This window comes from Diachasmimorpha longicaudata, chromosome 16, assembly GCF_034640455.1.
Source record: "Diachasmimorpha longicaudata isolate KC_UGA_2023 chromosome 16, iyDiaLong2, whole genome shotgun sequence".
In the NCBI taxonomy this organism is placed as follows: domain Eukaryota; kingdom Metazoa; phylum Arthropoda; class Insecta; order Hymenoptera; family Braconidae; genus Diachasmimorpha; species Diachasmimorpha longicaudata.
In genome coordinates this window covers 2474412-2496877 of record NC_087240.1, presented here as the reverse complement: position 1 = coordinate 2496877, position 22466 = coordinate 2474412, and the positions used below count along the sequence as shown (strand labels likewise).

General features: G+C 36.2%; 1 protein-coding gene across 9 annotated transcripts in view; it reads right to left on the bottom strand.

Annotated features, from left to right (window-relative positions):
- Positions 1-22466, bottom strand: part of LOC135169958 (SH3 and multiple ankyrin repeat domains protein 2) — a 198607-nt gene that overhangs the window by 113694 nt on the left and 62447 nt on the right. Inside the window, exon 1 of one of the 9 annotated variants that reach the window (XM_064135398.1) lies at positions 3920-4631. The exons of 7 other annotated variants lie outside the window; for them this stretch is intronic. The gene's annotated coding sequence lies outside the window, so the exon portion shown is untranslated. Of the gene's footprint in view, positions 1-2602; positions 2622-3919; positions 4632-22466 lie in introns of those variants that run through there. One more of the 9 variants, XM_064135399.1, reaches the window with a different exon arrangement.

Sequence of the window (22466 nt, the reverse complement as noted above, 5' to 3'; positions counted from 1 at the left end):
GTTTTTGGGAATGATTGTTTCATCATCACATTTATTTCCTTGATGTTACAAACGTTTTCTTTGTTTTACATCCTCCCCAGCCTCTCTTAATATCTCTTATAACTTACCAGTAATTGTTTCAATTTATTTAGAAATTATTTATTTATTGTGACTTCTGGACCCTATTTTCATTATTTAAAAAGTGCTGGGACCTCTATCACTATCAGCGAACGATGAAAGACAAGCAATTTTATTGATTAAATTTTTTTCAAAAGCTTTTTTTGTATTTTTCGATAAATTACTCAGTTCAGTGATTAATTGTAGAAATTACTTTGGGAGAAAAAACAGTTTTGATAACTACCATCACGTCATTTTTTTAATATAAAGTAATATAATATGATATAATTGAAGCAAAAATAAGTTAACCACTTTGCCATGCGGTCTATTTAGCCCTACGCTCCCCTATCAATAAGACTTTTCCCAGCAGTAAAATGTTCTATTCAATGACTTCGACGAATGCTCCAATAAATACTCCACCTAATTCCCTAATTTTTCAGTCACCGTAAAATATTACACTCGAACACTCTGACTGTTACTCTTAATAAAAACAAATGTAGTGATAAATTTGAATAAATAAATAGTTTCCTGGTTCGTGTTAACACTGGCATTATATATCAAAAGGACCAATGACGCGTGACCAAGTAGTTGGGACAATCAGCTTGATGGTGGACTTTCGAGACCAGTAACGGCCCCTGTACTTTTTGTCTTTCTATTTAACTCGTGTTTGTCTGCACTCGTAGGCGTTAAGGAACTTCCGCAGTAAGTTTTGAGGGTGCGGAGTGGGGGAAAATATCAAAGGTGCCGACACTCCACTACATCATTAAGAAGAAAAACTGAAATAATAGAAAGTCGGTGGGGGCATTGAAATTTTTTTGATGATTCGGTATCATTTTGGGGATAATTCACGGTTGAACTATTCGGATCTATTTTTATTGCGCGTTGATATTTGAATGAATTTTTCAATAAATAAATATTTTCACGAGAGGTTTAACAATTATTAATTTTTATTTGACGCAGTTGATACGTTGGGAGTATTCAAAATTGTAATTCTCGTATCGGCGAGATGATTCGAAGTAAACACGCGATTCTAAAGAGGTTAAATTGTTGGTGCGTTGTGAATTATTTAGAAGAAATGAGAATAGAATAATATGAAAAATTAGAGTTCGTCAATAACGAGGTGTAACGGGAGATTTATAAAACGAACACATCTAAAATAATCGACACAATGTTTAATAACATAAATAACGTGCGAGATCAGTTTTGAGAGTTTGAATTTCCCGCTCACGCAGCGCCCTCTGCGGCGCGCGCACACTAACCTCCAACGTTGCCGTCAGCTTCCTCTCAACGAACGCAAAATCCGGACTATCTTATATATTTTTAATTATTGCAGGTAATCGTGTGATAAGGGATTATAAAATTATAAGAATATCTTCCTGGAATATAATCGATTCTATTTGTCGAGTATTTTGATGTTTATTCTATTGTTGATTATTTTTTAGTGATTTTAGAAAAAACTAGTGCCATAAAACTCTGTGTTGATGCGACACAGCGATCTGCGCAGTTGATCTGCGTTGTTCATCGTTTTGGAACTTTGAGAGGATAATCATTACATTTAAAGAATATATTCTCAAAATTTCACCTCTCTAATTCATCTCCTTCTAGTCCTCTAAGGTAACTGCGGAAGTTCCTTAATGTTCCTGCATGAGTGAGTGATAAAGAGGGAAATAAATCGTAGGACAAAAAGATAGGAGAGAGGTTAAAGTGTGACGTTACCTCGTCTGAGATTATTCCCAACGCTTTCACCGAATGATACAGAGAATTATGCGTTTTATAATGTAACCGACACGCTGATTTCACGTTGGTATTTTTAATTAAACTGGTAACCGGTGGATTTGAGAGTTAAAAGGACATAGAGTGCAGGAGGAACTCCGGAAGAGGCGCATGATCCTGACACACGGAATGGTGAGGAGTAATGGAAAACACAAAGGTGGAAAAAAATTAATAAACCATGAGATTAAAGAAAAATAAACAATGAAATTTAATGATGCAAGTTGTAATTATGGAATTAGTGACGGCACTTCGTGGTTCCTTGTAATCATTTTCGTCCGTTTTGGATTTTTCTCTTACGTTCACAAAAATGTTTGATATAATCAACTAAAATTTTTTATTTACTTCTTTTAGTATTTTTTCCAAAAAAAGAAAACTCTTTATACTGAGTATGTAATTAATTTCTTCTTAGTTTAATTCCATTATTAATGACAATTTATGCATTCCAGACAAAGAATTTCGTTTACTTCATATTTTTTAAATGTAAAAATAAAATTGTTTTCATGTATTTTGTGAAATAACGTGAAAATCGAACCGCCGACAGTCGGCCGAGGGTTGGCCAGCATTGCTCGAGTGTCGGCCCAATGTTGGCCGACTGTTGGCGATGTATCTCTTCGGCCCAGGTATACCTAACTTGAATATTTACTCTGAAAGTGTCAAATCTCTGAACAATAACATATCATATGAGTCTCCTCTTACAAAATTATCATTGTAAATACAGTACTCGTGTACTTACAGATCGATGATCTTTGCAATTCAGGAAATCATGACTAGGCCAAGGCTAAACTGTAGTTGAACAGATTATTTTTCTCGCTAATCTATTTCGTGAGAAACTTATCCTCATCGGAATATTTCAGTTGGAGTCTTCGGATCGCGTGATCAGCGTTCCCTTGAGGTGTGCAAATTAATAATCATGGGAACTTGAGTATATGGTGATACAAAAAGTTCACATTGCAAGACTCCGCAAACTTTGGGTGTAACGTAATACGAGTAACAAAAGCCACTCGTCAGTTGTAGTTTCTCTTCCTATCGCGTGATAAGGACAGGATTAGACGGGTGTAATTTTACGCAATGATTGAATTATTATTCCATCATCACGTCTACGGCTTGTTCCCCAGCTCGGGTGAATATTCATGGACGCTGGAGCGGGGGGGGGGAGGTGAGGTCTGAGGGGTAAGCGGGGGCTTTTGACGCACGTCGAAGGGGTGTGAGGGTGACAAGATTTAAAAATCGGACGATTAAAATGGTTCCGACGCTGTCTTTGAACGCAAAAATATTTAAAGTAATTCTGACCTTTTAGGAAATTAAAAAATTATGGAATTGGAAAATTATATGAACAGAAATATTCAATCAAAATTAGGCACTTTTTTTTGTAGTTTTGAATTTTTTCTGACAGTTCCGCCATTTTTATTCGAATCATCTGGGAAAAATGACGCGATTGTCGCGTAAAATTTCCCAGTCGATTCCGTAACCGATGAGAAAACTGAAAGTTCCGTAATTTCTCCTGAGCGAGACCGAATGCGCGTTCCGCGCGCCCTATTCGAATTTCCCGCCTCGAGTGCATTGACCAATGGAGACAAAGTCTTAAGCATGAAGTTAGCTGATAGTTTATGTTGTAAACTGAATTTAGGGGCTTGTGCTTTCTTGAATGGGATATTTCTCTCCGATTTTAGAAAATTTTGAACTACATTTCGAATCGTAATTTTTGTCTCAATTAATTATCGCTTGTTTTGAAAAAAAAAATCAAGAAAAATTGGATCTTAACGTTTCTTTTGCGGACGAGGATCAAAATCTGATTTTTTAATCACCTCTTCACGTCTCAAGGTCTCTACAATCTTTATAGATTATATTTGAAACCGGATCATTTGAATTCTGAATTTATTCAATTTTAAAATTGTTAATTATAATTTTCATAATTACACCGAAAGAAAAATATAATCTTGCCAATTAAATATTCTCCTGACAAGAATTTAAATCGAGTTGTCCCATGACAATTTCGGGCATTCATGTGTTCAAAACAAATATCATTGACAAAATTATACTTTTCTCTTACCCCACAGCGCATCGTAGCGATCGGTCTCCTCTTTACAAAAGACATTCCACGATAGCATAGATGACTTTATCATCTGTACTGTCCAGTCATCACATTATAATTCACTCCATAATTATCACTGGAATTCTTCACAATTTTCGAGTCACTGAAAAAATCGCCCACACCAAAATCCCGGATTAAATCTTGAAAAATCTCAGGTATTGCGATTTTTAAAATTTTTCCTCTTCTGAGTCTTGATTAGATCCGCAGTGACTAGATAATTTCTTACATTGAAACAAGTATAGCATTAGATTTGTACCACCGGGGACTACTAAGCACTTCTCGAGGCGAACGTGAATTACGTAAAGACACGGTTATCCGGTTTATAAGAATTCGATGTTATTATGCGATAGTCATGCACTAAGGGGGGAGGGATATAAATACGTCAGTCATAAATAGCTGTACAATACCAGTTTAAACAAATTAACCCCGGGATAGTATATTTTTATCAACGATTCGAGGGGAATAATTTCCCGAGGGGATATTCATTGGTGAAATCGATGGGTCGGACTGAATTGAAATCATGAAATGATGTGAAGTCAGGGTAAATCACCTGAAGTCAGTGAAGTGATATGATGTGACGTGGGTTCATAGGAAAGCATTTGAGATGATCTGAGATCAGAGTGGGATTCACTAACGCAGGCGAAAATCAGGGGAAGTCCCTTGAAATCATTCAAAATCATAAACTCGGGAGAAAAAACTTTTGAAATCGCGTTAAAATCATGCAAAATCAGCAATCATCGTCATTGACTTAGGATTAATTTTTTAATTTAATTATGATGTGATGATATTGGACACTAAATTTAATGATTTTGGTTCAAAGTATTTTAGTATTCATTTTGATGACTGAAATGAGAGATTTAGAGTTATTTGAAATTATGTGAAATCACTTGAAATCATTGGAAATCATAAAATCCGGAGGGAAGAAGTTTGAAAGCATTTGAAATCACGTGGAATTATCCATCATTTTTTTGGGTTATGATTAATTTCTTTGTTTAATTGTGATGTACTAGTATTGGAAATGAAATTCAATGAATTCCATTCAAAAGTATTTCAATTTTAATTCGGATAATTGAAATTAAAAAATTAAAATCCCATGAAATCTTCCAAAATGATTGAATACTCTCAAAAAACTTTATAAATCAGGCGAAATCAGCAATAATTGTCCTGATTTGATGATTTTTTTCCTCTAATAATTATTAAACAATATTTGAAATTGAATTCACTCAATTCAATTCAAAAATATTTGTATATCAATTCCCACAATTGAAATAAAGACATTGGAATCATTTAAAGTCGTTCATAATCATAAAATCCTCTCAAAAAACTTTATAAATCCCTCGAAATCAGCGATCACTGCCCTGATTTATGATTATTTTCATCCTCTAATAATTATTCAACGATATTTGAAAATGAATTCAATCAATTCAATTCAAAAATATTTCAACATCGATTCTCCCACTTGAAATCATTTGAAATCACTCAAAATCATAAAATCCTCAAAAAAAAACTACAAACCACCTCAAATCATCGCTCATTGCCCTGATTTTTTCTTACAATTAACTCTCCCAATATCTTCCATCAACTTTTTCTTCTTCTTTAATCATCACACTCTTCCTCGTTCTCCTCTACGATTCGCGTTTGCACGTTAAGTTGTTTCGCCTACACTTCCAGCAATTTTCCAAGCTACCCGTTGACCCATATGCCCCATCAAAAACCCGTTAAAGCCCACGGCAGTCGCTTGAAGTGCACTCGTAGTGGAGTTTAGACGATCTTATGTCATTCAAATTTTTTCCCTCCGTCCAGTTATTCTTTTTTGTCACTGTTAAATGTACTTCCACAGTTGACGATGATTCAGCGCCCTGGAGGACAGTTCGATGACCCAGTACAACCCACCCATGATCTCCACCATCCTCCGATTGGTGCAGTTTACCCACGTGAGTCTCCGACATTATTTGCACCACTCAATAGGTTGTAACAGTGACTTCTATGCTTCACCCACGCTCCGGTAATCCTTTTTAGGTTTTGTGAGGACTTATATTCCCGTCAATTCACATGTTGACATTTTTTTTATTTCATTTTCCATCCAATTAGACCACCTCTTGTGGAGTAATTCTTTGAACGAATGGACATCGAACGGTCTGACATTGAAAGGAAGAAAACGAAAGTTCGGGGAGTGATATTTACATAATTTTGTGGAGTTTCAACAGAATTAATCAAGAAAAAGAAAGATAAGAATGAAATTTATTGGGTTATGAATAGGGATTGTCTCAATAATATAAAAAATGATTTAACTATTAACTTTAATTATTTATTATCGCACGCAGCAAAGATTTCACACTCTAGACTCATTTGATAAAAAGCTCTTGTTCATTCATTTCTTTCTCTTTCTTCTCTGGTTCTATTTATTAAAAATATTCTAAACATTTCGGTACTATTTGGAGAAAAACTATAAAAACTATAACATACTGAGATGGATTGAAAAACATCTATAGACAGATGATTCATTTTTGTTCACACATATCAAGTATTCTCAATAAAATTAAACGAAAAAAATATATGAAAAGAGAAAAATATTTAAAATAAGTATATTATTGTAATTAGTTTAAATATATTGAATTTTCAATGTTTAAATCGATAAACAATTGACTTCCACACTAATTTATTATGAACTATGAATTGATGAAGTAACATAGAAACGTTTATTATTAATATGTGCATTCAATTTCTTACAGATGACGAACAAATTTAAAAATAGAATAAAAGCTGTTAATTTGTCAGTTTTAATTAGTTACAATTTACCACGCAAACATTCGATACAATCCACTGAATTATCGTGTATACTGTCCAATCCATTATTCATTAAATATATTCGTTATTTGGTTAAGACGTTTCATGTTTTCAGTTTTAATTTAATTAATAGACTTTATATCCGGACAAACCATATCACAGGGCTCGGAAGTATCTTCAGGGTTACAATATATTTAAAGTAAAGAATGGAGTATTGAGGGGTAGTTTTCATTGCTGTGAGTTCCTACACATCTCGGTATATCCGATGGACGACCTCACGAGGTTCCCCGCGGGTGTGATGTCCGCACTTTGGAAAAAATGGTATCATCGTAGCGAAGGGTTCAACAGCTTCCTGGCAGATCTGGATTTTTCTAAGACCCAGGGGACCCTCCAAGGGTGTCCTGAAGACCCTCCAAGGGTTTCCTGGAGACCAGACAAGAGTTTCCTGGATTTTCCTGAAGACGGTAACCTGCGAGGTTGTTTTCATTTACGGATCCCCCTGTCGTAGGGGTTCAAGCCACCGACCGAAGTCTCATCGACTTCCTGGAACTCTGACTATCGCAAGCAAAGGAATACCTGTCCCCCCAGGACTCGTATCCTGTCTATTTTATAAACACTGCGGGTCAGTGGAGAAAGAGTCTCCTCAAGTCGATTGTACACCCTCGACTGGGATTGCAACTCGTATAATTTGTCTGTTACGAATCCATTGGGCGTTGCACATAATCTGTTCTCTCATTATTCGTGCGCATAACCGAAATGTCTCGACTCGCGATCGATTCGAGAGACAACGGGAAAAAAAAAGGATCGATAATTGAGATTTATCGCGTGCCAGCCGATACTTAAGTCGACGGAGGCCACGTGAAACGCTTTGACTACTCACGACTTGTGCAGAAATTAGTCAAAATTGAATTCAGAAATTTTGTTTTTATTTCTGTGATTTCATGGAAAAGTGTCTCCGAGAAAAAAATTCGGATGAAAAAATATTTAGACCACTTGCAAAAAGGAGAACCGGTGGAACCGTTTTTAGAGCCTGTACATTAAATATTTGTATGTTATTTTATTTTAATTATTGCTTTGTGATTATGAAAAATCATTGATAAACAAATCGCTTTTTCTCGAACAATATTTGACTGATTAAGTTCTTGTTGAGTGCAGAGTTAGTCCTCATTAAAACGCATGACCTGGGAAAATTTAAGATTTTTTTCAATTGTTTTAGGCAATTTATTGTTCAATTTCTATTCAATTTATTTTTCAATTTTATTCAAGTTGGGGGAGGGAAAAGCGGGGGGAGGGTGCATATGGTCATGGTCCTCCAATTTTTGGGTTTCTGACGACTAGATCATTTTCGATTTAATTAATTTAATTAATTTATTCATTGATTTAATTTAAATCTGAAATTTGTTAAAAATTTCAGATTTTTTTTTCTGCTTCAAAAAATTCTTGAGACAATGAAATCAAATAAAATCAAATAACATTTAACGTTATCTGCGCATATCTCATATTATTCTATAAAATGATCTCGATGTTTTAAAGCGGAATAAACGTATTTCTCAATTTTTTTTCTTAAAAATCAATATTAGTACTGAATTTAAATACCAAATTTTTAAATGAAAAAATATCAATGCACCGAATCGACCCCGACAGTTCCTCTAAATAAAAAAAAATAATCAATGACCACAACTTATTCGTTTCCCCCTCCCAATCAATTCATCGAACTGAATAAATTACATTTTCATTGGTAATAAATTCCCTCTCCACACATGAAAAACTCCGACTAAAATCAATTATTTAACCCAAATGATTTATTTCATCGCAATAAAAAAATTCCCCTCTTCCCCCGCAAAAATATTTCTCACAATTATTTCCCGTAATGATCATGATTAATTAACGACAGAATGCATTATGCTGTGTAAAAATATAACTGAATAAAAATATGGAAAATATTGAGGAATAAATTTGCGCAATTTTACATGTCTCTGCATTCGCATTATCCCGGCATTAATAAAAAACGATTGGATGAATGAGGGAGGGATAGTCAGAGGGCAATTCAACTTACGAACGAAGGGGGCCTCATGATCATGCAGCTCCATGAATCTTCGCTATCTTCGTGTACAAGAATTTGTCCGCACTTTGCGCACCGCAAGGACGTAACCTCGCGATCAAGTGAAACAGAGGGAGAGATGGAGTGAGAGAAATTGCGTGATGGCAAATGTGCATATATATATACATATATATACATAAATATATACACATATATATGCATATATATACTTATATATACACATGCATATACATATATATGTACACATCTATGTACATATGTGTGTACATATATTTGTATATACATGTGTGTATATATATGTGATATATATATGTGTACATATATATGTATGTATAGATGGGAAAATGTGTTTGAGTGTACGAGGACGCGCGCGCGCCCGAGAGGCGGCCATTAAAATAAAATCAAGCCAACCTGTCGCCCCGCCTGTTAGATAATAGAATCTGACGTGATTGTTATATACGATCGTGGCGAGATACCTTGTCCCTGTAATATAGGGGCAATACATGACCAACAGTCAGATCTCGAGGAGCAGCTCAGTGGTTTTTAATTTATCGAATTGAATTTCAGTGGTGGGATTATTGGAAGGAAATTATGATTCGAGAGGGCCATTGAGGTCAGGTACCCTGAGTTAGGATTGGGAATTGGTCTGACTGTTGTGAGGTTTTAGGTAATCAGGTTGGGGATGGGGAGATCCTGATGAGGATCTGATGAAGTGGAGATGATCGCAGTCTGAGGTCGGTCAGCCTGAAATCATTCTGAGTCAATTGTGAGCAACAGCCAGATCTTGGAGGTCATTCAGTGACTTTTAATTTATGGAATCGAATTGGGGGAATTATGATTCGAGTAGAAATTCAGGGGAGGTATCCTGAGTTAGGATCAGATTGTCTCAAAAATAATGGCAACAGCACTGAGGAGATCCTGATCAGAATCTGATGGACTGGAGATGATCTCAGTCTCTGAGGTCAGTCAGCCTGAAATCATTCTGATGCAAATGCGGTCCTGCTCCCCTGCCTGCACTAAGTTCCCAGATATTCTAAAAGTACTATGATCTAACTCTGATCACATTCACCCGACTATACTTTTCGAACGTTAAATTATTAAATTGTCATGACACTGAGTAGTATGACATTGCAGTACACTTTCTATTCAATTTAATTAACTTTCAATTCTTTCTGTTCAAATTAAAATTCATGGAAAACGTATCTAGAAATAAGGAGTTGACTTATTACAATAAAATTGTTCTACGAAACTGTTTGAAATCCAAAAAATGTTATATAAATAGTCAATTATATTCTACAACTATTTTATAACTAGTTAATTCAGTCTATAAATATGTGCACTGATAATATTTGATCCCACCCAACCCCTTTTTCGTTTTAGTGTTATCATCTGACTCTAATTCTATTGAAATCTGATGTGGAATTGACTTATGAATCGATCGTTCACATCAGCAATGGGTATGTACATCTTCCAGTATTTTTCTCCCCTCGTAAAGTCTCGTATAAGTGGGGGTTTCCCTTCAATTCTTCCAGCTCGTTTTGACACAGATTCACGTGAACAATCACAATTTATCCTAAATTTAGCTGACGTTCCAGTGGACACCGACTAAAATAATTGAGCTGTCAGTCGACGGCTCTCTAGCTGTAGAATTTAGCGGCTCCATAGAAACCCAGGACGGCATTGCCCGCAATCTCTGAGTGGAATTACCCACAAACGCGGAGGTTGATAAAATAGTCCATAATAACTGATGGAGATACAACTGAATGGTTGGGCGTGTTGGATATTCCTCTAGCGGACATCCGAGTGGAGCTGCATTCTGAGCGGTTGGCCAGACGGCTCCTTAAAGTACCTCTGCCCTTTTAGTAGAAGATTATCGAAAACTACACAACACCAAATTTTATTTAACACAAAATACAATAACACAAATTAACAAAATTTTTTTTAGAAAATCTGATCGCGTCAGACGATCTGTCACATTTGGAATCATAATTTTTTCCTCAGTTTAATTAACGTTTCTATTTTCAAAAAAAAAAGTTGAAAAATCGAAAATTAACGCAGTGTCTTATGGGAAAATCAATATTTCGCTTGTAGTCAAAGATTAAAATCTAAATTTTTATCATTTGATGTTGAAAAGTCATAAAAAATTTTGACACTTCGCAAATTGGTGTTAATTGCTCGTTTATGAGAAGGACAAATATCGATTTTGATTTTGTTCAGTCTCTTGTCTATAATTTTCATAGAAAATTTCTTTCCGTGCATTGAACTCGACTTAGGGTGGGGGCAGTGATCAAGAGAAAATATGAAATTTTTTTATTCGTGTTTTGAGATATCAGAAACATCAGATTTCTCAAATATTCGATTTTTAAATCAATCAATTTCAGAATAAATTCCCATGGATTAACGTTATTTATAATAGTATTCCAAAATTTAAACAAAACAGACAGGGAAAATTTATTAATCTCAGTGAAGCCAAGTATCAATAACCAATAAATTTAAAACGTGAACTGGGAATTTCAGTTAAACATTTCGACAGTCAAACCTATCGGTTTTTAATAATTATGTGATGTGGACAGCGTTCAGTTTCAACGTTATTGGAAATTGAAATGACATGCAGATATACCGCAATATCTGTGGTCCATTTCATTTTGATTTTGTTCTCATATTCCCGTTGTCATTTGAATATCGGGCGCTGAACTACAGAAACTCGGAATAAAAAAAATTGTGCTGTAGAAATTGATTTTATCCTACCCCAAGATTGAGTAATTAAAAAATTTCCATATTTTTTTTTCAATTGTAATTTGAACGAACCCTCAACACCAGCCCCAGGAATGAGTCTACATCTCCTAATTAATTAGTCAATTATTATTCAAATAGTTTAAAAGCTCGACAACTTGACGCGATGCTTGAGGTTATTTCGAGTAGAAAGTTCATCAGTCCGACTCGATGGTAGATCAGAGCCTGAACAGGAGCATTTCATGACAGAAGAACCGCAAAGTGATGACATTAAAATAATTTTTTTGAATTAAACCTCAATTTTTCCCGGAATCGATGTAAAAATTTTCCAGAAATTCCCGGGAAGAAATTAACACCAAAAATACACATTAGAATAGCATTAGAAAAAAAAGAAGAATAAAAAAAAGTGATTTAAATTAAATTAAAAAATCATTTAACTTCGACTGCTGAACTATTTAACAACTTTTGATATTTAAAATTGAATTTTTCGCTGTTTCTAAAATATTCTTTTTTAGTAAAAAATTTAGCATTAAGAACATTCTATTTTTTTATAATGAAAATGAATGGGATTTTTCCAGTAATTGTGTTAGAATTTTAATAACAAATTAGGATTGAGCGCGTGCTCGGGAAGTGAATTGACAGTCTTTCGGGGTCCCTTCATTTTTAGTTATTAATAAACTGTTTAAAATTGAAATTATTGAAATTTTCAAATGGCCAATGTTGTACATAACATGTTATATTATACATTATATTATATTATATATAATATTGAGTGTAAAATAGCCGAAAGGCTAATTACACTTCTGGGCTAATGAGGACCGTCTAGCGGCAATAAAAGTCCAAAATCATATATATTATATTATATATTATATTATATTGTATATTATATTTTATATTATATATGCACGGTACATATACTCATACAAGTTTGGGTAGTGGCCTCGACGTTATGGCTTCATTCGAATGCAACTATTGCTTAATTTTCAAAAAAATTTCCAACAGTGTACAGAATTTGCGAGAATTGCTGCGGGCCACTGAAATATGCGGTGTTCTTGCACGCCATGAGGATATCGCTGAATGTACAAGAGGGATCCAATGGCGGAATCTGTGGTATTTCAAGGTCCAACTTGTCGCTTGGTAGCACGACCGGACAACCCTCGAGGCTGTACCTCGGGGTATCGATCGATCGATCGTACGAACTTCCCAATTACGCGGTATATAAGAGTTGGTGGTAAAGTTGAGGGGGAAAAAGGAGTGAGTGAAAATGATGGGTTATCCTGTGGTGAAGGAAAATTGACACCTACACGGTAGGGTAGAAAAAGGTGATTCCAGGTTGATAATCGTAATTCCAAACGATTTTTTAATGATTGTTTTGCATCATTTCGGCCCGAATTGAAAATAATCTGGGGGAAATATTTAGTAGTCGGAGAGTCAGGTCGTGATGCACTGTGTAGAGATAAATAATCGGTAGAAATTGGTAAAATTATTCAAGTTCGATTATTGATTACGGAAGTGATGAGGGAAATTTTTTTAATTACCGAACTGGCCTAAAAAAATTTCGTAACACTTTCGAAAAAATTTTTTTTGTCGCATCTTGCAACCGAATTACGGAGAAGACTGATAATTTTATTAGAATATTTATCTGTATGAGCTGTTAATTAAATTTTTTTGGCGATTTTTGATAAAGTTCTGGAGTTTTCTGGAAAATTCCCAATTTTTTATGCATTTCTTCAAAAGTACGCTTGATTGTTTTGCAGAAAGAAGCATAATAATGAGAACAATAATAATGATAACAGCCAATTAATTTAAAACATTAAAAAAATGCAATAAATTTGATTCAATTTAATACAATTAAAGAGACAATGAATTTAGGAATGAAGTGCTTTTCCTCAAGTGGCAGTTACCGATCAATAAATCATGAATGATCGAAGATACCGAAATTTTCCCCAGAATCTTTTTTGTAGAGTAAAGTTTAGGCTACAAAAAACGTTTCATGGTAATTTTTGCTATTTCCCTTCCTTTAAAGAATATTCACCCATAACTCAACCTCAGCAAAGTGCATCCGAAAATTCTCTATCATAAACAAAAATCACGACTGAAATAATCGACCGGAAATATATTCCTAATTTACTCAAAAGAACAACCACATTATATACAACATAAGAGTAATTTCCCATTTATTTCCCTGAAATTTCCTCTCAAAAACTCCCTCCAAAAATGTGAGTCTCATCAACCAAAGACTGACCCATAATCGATTACTTATTGACTTATTACCGTCGATTAATTCCGAGTTCTACTTAACGAATTCCTCAACAGACAGAACTTCACCCCTTTCCCCCACTGTTTCTCTCTCGAATCCACCGCCCAATGATTAATTGAAACGATTAAAATTTCTCCAATGATTGATGAAGCGCCTCTATATCACTGGAACGAAAAGAACAACATTTTTACACATTGACTCACGAACCTGCTTGGAATACACGAGTGGCGTTTCTCATACGCGTACGGAAGACAGTCACATTTTCAGTGAAATGGAGAGGACGAGAGGGGAGGGGGGGTCAGGTGACGGTGGAAGCGCGAGTGAATTCCAATGAGGAAGCGACCAGTGAAGACCTCGCCATTGGCTTTTAGTGAAAGGAAAAGTTCTTGCCGGAGAGAATGGCAAAACATGATCAGAAAGACAGTTGCGTATAATCGCAGGTGAGAAAAGACAATATTGACACTGAAAGCAGCCCCTAAAACGGGGTACGTTGGGCCGAATGAAGTTCGTTGGCTGCTGACCACAAAGCAGACGAAAAAAAAATAGTTGAATTATTACTAACCTATTTTATATTATTAAAGTTATGTGGAATATGTTTTATAGTTGAGCCTATAATTATCAGTTAACCTTTGGTGGCTCAACAATTGCCCCATCGATTTATCAAATTGACTTATCCAACGATAAACCAAAAGAGAAGCGATGTTCTTGCGGTGTGAAGGCGTTCAAAACAACACCAGGGCCGTAGCGAGGGGTTGGAACCCCCCATCTGGCGGTCGCTTTCAATTTCGAAGTATCGAAATGCTTCAGTCGTTTATGAAACGTTGAGTTATTGATTTATTGAAAATAACCGTTTTTATCTTGTTTAGTAAATTCATAATAAATATTAGAATCGTAGGACAATCAATTGTCCACCGATGTTATGATTAAAAATCGAATGTACTGGGCTCAAGCATAAAATAAGATGACAGGATGACGATAACCGCCCCATAAAAAGAGTAATCAATAACAGTGCACCTTATTTAACAAATAAATATCATCACAATCAAAGAAAATTGTTTTTAAACATTTACGATCGAATATACTCACCCCAAAAATTTCTCCCATCTAACATTTTCATAATTACACCCAAGAATCTCTCGTGAATTTCTCCACTAATCCAATATTCCCCGGTAAAATCCCCAATTAAAATTGCGAAATCCAAAACATTCAAACCAATCCTTCCAAATCCGAAACCTTTTCACCACAAATAACTCTCCACCAACAAACCAAAAAAACCAGAATCGAATTCCTTTCACGAAATTCAGTTCCCCCTTTCACCCTAGAATTTTCCTCGCACAACTACCCCCTCCCCCTTGGAATGAAAATAATTCCCCAGTGACACATGTTGTTTTATCGGATGTGTTTTAAAAGTTGTTTCTCCCTTTAACGCACTAACAGGAATGGTAAACTGATAATTCAAACGTTCAAACTACTCCCTCCCCCCCCCCTGTCCCCCACCCAAGTCTGTTTTTTTTACCCTCTTTATCGTGCCTATAGACACTGTAACACCCATTCGTTTAATTAATCGATTGTGGCCCCATAAGTCCACCGATCATGGGAGCAATGTTCAATAAACTCGTGCAAGAGATCACGCACACAAATCGGATAAACGAATGCCCATTACATTGATAATCACGAGTGTATGAGTTACACGCGATTCACATAACCATGATCCTGCAAAGATCTATGATTTCACGTGACTCTAAGAGGGTAGTAATAATTCAGATTCATCGTATCTCACGTTGTTGTTATTGTTAGGCTAATATTGTAGTTATAACTTGGTCGAGTTACGCCCCGAAGGTCCTTACCAATTACACGCTTGCCCGCGTCTTAATTGCAGATGATGCCCTGTACTTCATCGCGAAACAACCGCCGCCCTCTCACCCCCTCCCGATACATCCCTCTCGTGGTTGAATTGTTACCTTAGATTCTGAGGAGAATTAACGATCAATTAGTGGTCGATTGTGTCGAGATATTTATAAGGAGGTTGTTCTGGCGCAGAAGAATTTATTTTACTGTGCATTATCTGCGTTTTATCTTCGAAAACTAAAGATATTATCAATCGTAAAAACCCCATATATTTTTTTCCACATTTCATTTATTCCCTTGATGTTACAGACGTTTTTCTTTGTTTTACATCCTCCCCAGCCTCTTCGGTAGTACAGTGGTAGTATTTCCGCCTGTCGTAAAACCCCTGATTAATATTTTTAAAAATTATAAATCCATCGAGCAAAGAGTTTTATTACGCCCCTCAGGAGAATATTCTGTTTCGTTAATGACGTTTTGCTCCGCGACTACTAAATTTGTCCGAAAACTCTGTTTGATACTGGGGTTTCACCTCACCAACGACGATCGAATTTTCCCGGACATTTCTCGTCGCCTTAAAACACTTTATTACAATCGATATGTTACCTAATTCTCAAACGACATATTGAAAAAAGCAAAAACAATACGATCATATTACAGACATGTATAAGTTTATATTTATTATACTATGAGGTAATTGTTTCTTGGAGAGGTCGTCTGTGTGGTCTTACCACGAAGGCTCTAATGAATGTTTATTAAATAATAGAAACAAATCTTCGTTTATGGAAAGAAGGAAATCAGAATGCCGATGCTTTGGTTTTTGGGGACTTCGAGATCGTTTGTCAGTTCGGCTACTGCTCTCGAAGTGTGACCACATCTTAGTAAAATATAATTCAATTGCTCTTACGTAAACGTCTATTGATTTATTAACCTGGCGTCCAATTAAAATCTAACACAACATTTAATTTTCTCCGCATTTTTATTATAGGCGCTGTAGACACGTCGTGACGATTCCCAACCCTTATAATTTCTTGACATTCCCCAACTACAGATATAATAGTCCCGCCCTCCTTTTTTGCAAAGGAGACATGTCACAGAGATAAGTTTTTTAACTCGACTCACTTCACGTTGTGTTCAGTCTCAGAAAAACGGTGTGATTCAGACTGCGCACTGTCACTGCGCACCAGTGTCAGTACCATTAAAGCGATTTTAACGTATTGCAAACAGTTGATTCCCGTCCAAATTAAAAAGCGCCATTTTCCCTCCTAAAAATATATTGCAAATTCTGAAAACGCTCATCACCGAGGAAATAGTATTTTTCACGCCTAGACCTAAAAAAGTACTTTTAACAAATGCGGTCAGAATCTCTCTCTTTCCCCTCGCACTATAAACCACAAGAGTCAGGATCACTTTTTCGGCCGCGGCCGATAAAGCGTGTTTTATCGGCCGCAATTACCCAACCTCATGTACCAGAATCTTATCAATCAAATTTCTTACATTATAATAATCCCTACCACTCCCACATTTCCGTGTACCTCAGGTCCATTTCTTTTCCATTAATCGCAGTATAAACATTCTATCATGTTTCATCCAATTAACTTCTATTATGTTTTAATTGTGAAAAATGGAAGTAATTTATTTAATTTGCTTCAGTAAGAAGAAAATATTTAGACTCCCTTGAAGACTCATTAACCCCCAAGTTCTCTGGCGCCACGTACAAGACAAACTTACACTTTACTTGGTACTCTGCCAGTATCTTCTCTACTCTGAGTTCTCTTTCTCAATGAACGCGCGCACTCCATTCCTAATTACTCTCTCGCCCGCATATCAATTACCACTCCCTCACCCAACCACCAGCCACGTCTCTCTGCATTAACCGGCCCAGCCCTGGTCTACCATTACCTACGGCTTTCCGAACAATGTCTGTGAAATCTTCATATTTATCATATATCCATAATAATCCTCTCGTATAACTCAACATCGTGGAGCCCCACAGAGGGAGATTTTCCTTGAGGCGAGTCCGATGCCTCCGGAAAGCCGGATATAAATTCGTAAATTTGATGGTGAAAAGAGGGAAAATAAACTTCTGTGATAAATGCGCCGGGGAAAAATGGTAGACACTGGCTTTCCCTGGAAACGTTTGACAAATAAATAGAAATAAAAAAGCGCGGGAAATAAAAGTTTTGTATGATAAACCAAAATTGTTGAAGGTGGATGAAAGGTTTGGTGGCAGATTTGTGAACCTCACTGGAGCTGTCAAACTCCAATTGCATTGCATCAATTTAATTTTTCATTTCTAATGTTGTATACCCACTATTTACAATACTTTGTTAAGTGCAAATAAAATAAGTTACCCAACATCTGTTAGAATATTCCCAGTTAATCAAAAATCCTCATTCCCGTTTACCATTTGACTATTTCCGAAATTCCTTCAAATCATTTTATTAGATGACAGCTCACTCGAAAAAATCACTTGACAAGGTTTATGACGTGTTCGGAAAACAACAAAAAAGCTGCGAACTTGAGAGTGTTGCAATCCTTACCACATGTGGAATTCACAGAAAACACTGTCCCCTGTACTCATAAACGTTCTCTTATTTTTTCTCTTAATAAAGTCTTTTCAAATAGTAAGAATTCAATCTCTGGACACCGGTCCTCCAGGTCAGTCGTGCCTTCCTGTTGCCAATAATAAATAATTCAAGTTAAAGTAATTGATTGTGTTGCTACATTTATTTATCTACTTTTACCCATATCCCAATAATTTCTAATCCAATTTTCACACAAAAAAATCAAAATTACTCTCACTACAATCATTTTCGACTGTAACTCTCCCCACCCTTCCTCCTCCCTCCCCCTTCTCCCAATTATCTCAAGAATTTCCATGAAAGCTGAATATTCATCTTGTTTCACTCCTTATCCTCTCACCTATCCTACCGTCATCATTGAACTCCTGTCAAAATAAAAATAAATTATCGAGAGAGATCCACAGCTCCAGGGAGTGACTCTCACTCTCAAAAAACTTTCGATTGTTCAGTCACTCGTGTTGATAATTCACTGGAAACGTTCAAGCGTAGCGAGTACATGATTTTGCGTTGCTGCACGAAACCGTTAATAATTGTCAGACGTTGACCAGAAAAAAAGACTTTCAAGCGTTTGTGAGGAATGACCAGTGGGAAAGAACGAGAGAGTCAGCAGTGAACGGGGATATCTCGGTGGTGATAGGATGCATACAAAGCAGAGAGAGGCTCCAAGAGAGTCTTGGGGGCCTGATAGGGCAACGGATCCATATGGCCCCTTATCTCGGACGTTGGCGGAGTATGTCGTACGACGTGTGCTTGGTGAGCTTTATTGGCCTGGCTTCTTGGTATCCCAGGTAGGAAACTACAAGAGAACGAAAACTTGTACGTCATTGCGGCGGAAAACGCATTTTAGCGGCCGATAAAGTGCGTTTTATCGGCCGCAGTGACGGCATCAACGGCATCACATCATCTGCGGTCAAAAAAGTGATTTTGACTCATGTGTTTTATAGGCCGAAGCGAAGGGGAAGGGTTTGGCTGCATTCGAAGGAATCACCTTTCCGGCCTAGGAGTGAAAAATCCTATTTTCTTACTGGTACCCATTTTCAGGCTTTTCTGTCTATTTTTAGAAGATAAAATAACGTTTTTCCATCGGGAAGGGAATCAGCTGATTGCAGTACGTTAAAGTCAGTTTAATTGGACTGGCTATGGTGCGCAGTGACAGTGCGCAGGGTGAATCAAATCATTTTTTCAGTGTGAACACAACGTGAAGTGAGTCGAGTTATGAAAGACGTATTCAAATATTTTATGTGATTCGTCAGAAATTAGAGATGGAACAATTACTTAATAATTAGTAGTTAATTAAGTAGTGATAACTGTAATTTAGGAAAGATTTAAACAAACCAAAAAATAGAAATATGAATAGTTCAGTCTACTTCAAGTTATCAATAATGAAATACTCAAAATTACTATGTAATTCTTTCGTTTTGTTAATTTAACCTTTGATTTAATTTACATCATCACATCCTCACATTTATTTCCTTGATGTTACAAGCGTTTTCTTTGTTTCACATCCTCCCCAGCCTCTCTTACTATCTCTTATAATTTACCAGTAACAAAAATATAGAATCTGGTAACTCAGCTCAGTAATTAGAAATAATTTATTCTGATTTAATTTAAATTTAAAATAAATCATGAGTTAAAAATATGCTACTCAGGCACTTCACCTTCTGTTTGTTTTTATTGTATTGAAAACTATTTTCTGTTTAAACTACATAATAATTTAATCATCAGAATAATTGTGGTTCTCAAGTAAATCTCAGAATTTACGTCAAATAAAAAACTTGTGGTCGAAAAGAAATCAAATACTTTTGTTATTAGGAATAAATGAAAGAAACTTCAATTCCGGAGAAGTTCAATTTCAGTCAATCAAATCGGTCTTAGAGAAGCGTTAATTGTGTTCATTAGAGGATCACTTCAATCTGTAACTTTTCAAGCTAACGATAATCGCTCTGAATGCAATTCTCGGGATAAAATTAATTACTCCCTTCGGTGGATTTATACAAACGAAGTTTAATTCAAAAAGTCCTACCGTTGAATCACGAGAAATCCCCTCGAAAATGCGAATCCCGCCAAATGAACAGCTCGTAATACTCCTACGAATATTGAAAATAAACTCGAGAGATAAGTATCATCACGTACCGTGAGAAAAGCTTTTCACTCGAAAATAAACCGCGTAGGTAGCTTGTTGGCCACATACTAATTGACCGTGTTCAACGCATCAACAATTTCAGTAATAATTCAATAATTCAAGGAGTTTATTTCAGTGTGTGGCTGTGAGGCCTTTTACAGATACATATCGCCAAGAGTGTACTTACCTTGGATATGAGTATACAGTTTACCTAATAGGTTATGGTATACGTACGGAGCAAAACAAGGCCTAGTAATTGATAGTAAAAATAATTAATTCCATGTAATTGTCTGGTCACTATTAAGGCACTGGTGTTCCCGATCCATCGGCCCATTCAGGTTCCTCCATTAGCCTGATTAATTTCCATTTCCAGGAATCAGTCCGATGAGTCCAACCTGATTTCCATCCTCGTAGTTTCTTCGGACTCCAGTCCATCCTCACCTGAGGCCCCACTATTCCCAGGGCCCGCTCTCCAGGTCACTGATGTTGCCGTCCCTCAATCTGGAGATCTCCTGCTTCATTCCCAAATCCGAGCTCCCTTCGTGTTGGCCAGTTCTTCGTTCCCGGGGAGTTTTTTCACCAGTTCCTTTCCGCTGGGTTTCCGATGATTGTTCTGAGTCGAGACGCTGAGAGCTGTCCATGATCGCAGTTAAGGGGTTACTCTCATGTGATCACTTCGAAAAATCGATTTTTTATTTTTTATTTTGACAGTAAAACGTATTGAAAACATTCTGTGAAAAATTCAGACCGAAATTCATAGTATTTGATAAGGTACAGCACATAGTCGCCGACGTGTCGTAAGCGACTGTCTACCAGGCTTTAAACTTTAAACGCATTTTTCTCGAATCATCATTTTCTGAAACTGTCATGGTCCTAGAAAAAAAAGTATTCAACCGATTGCTTTAAAATTTACATATGTTCTTCTACTCATTTATAGTTATCGTCCGTACCAGAATTGTTTATTTTCGAAAATATTTTCATATATTTTTTTAACGATTTTAACGAAAAAGAACAAGATTTTCGTGATTTTTTTTTGAAGTTCGATATATATTTTTTTTTTTATGAAATTGATTATATTTGGTAGGGACGATAGCCGCAGATCTACTGAATAATAATCCATTCGATTTTTTAATCTCAGACAACATGAACAGCCGCTATCACCATGACCAGTGAACTACCTTTTTTTGTTGGGGACTACTTTGACTTTAAAAAAATATATGTTAAAAATGTAAAAAACGAAAAAAGAATTTTTTTTTGTTTCAAAATACAAATAAAAATATATTAAAAAATTAAAATGATTGAACTTTGTGGTCGCATAAAAAAAAATTTCCTAAAAAGTGATAAAATGTATGCGTTCACATGAGAGTAAGCCCTTAAACCCGGGGCCAGAGGTCGACAATCTCACACCCTAACCTCACTTTCACCGCGTCCCCCCCAATTTGTGTCCGCTCCCGAGGAATATGTTACCTTATGCCGAGATAACACCGCCAGTCCGGGTATATCCCACCCTGCAAATGATGAAATCTTTTTTCCCCCAGTTTCATCCTCAAATGCGTGAAAAACTTCGGAAAACTCGAGGACGCGCGGTCGGCCCATTTGAATGGTACGCAGTTACCGACCGAGCGCGCAACGAATTCATTAATTATTCCGCACGTTGAAGGGGAAGAAAATCAAACCGATGAAATAAAAAAACTGAACTTTATCCTTCCCCAGAGCCATCGTTGAAATAACGTTCATTCATTACCTCGAAGCATTAATTCGAGACTCGAGATAAAAAAGCGGATAATTAAAAGTGGCGGGAAAAAACAACTTTTACCACTTCAAATACAAGAATTAAAAGTTAAAAATGAGATATCCAATGAGGAAAAAAAATAGTCAGTAGTGATGAATCAAAAATTGATATGCCGAGGGGGTTTTAGGTAAATCGCCAGTAACGATTAATTGTCATTGAATCGAGTGAAATTAGCATTTAAAGGGCTCAACTCCTTTTACAGCCCAGCGGCGATTCACGGCGAGGCGGCACGCGAATTTATTAGCCATGGGAATGAACACCAGTGTATCCCACCATGTGTCCTCTCGTGTCTGTCAGTAATGGTCAGGGCCCATTCCCT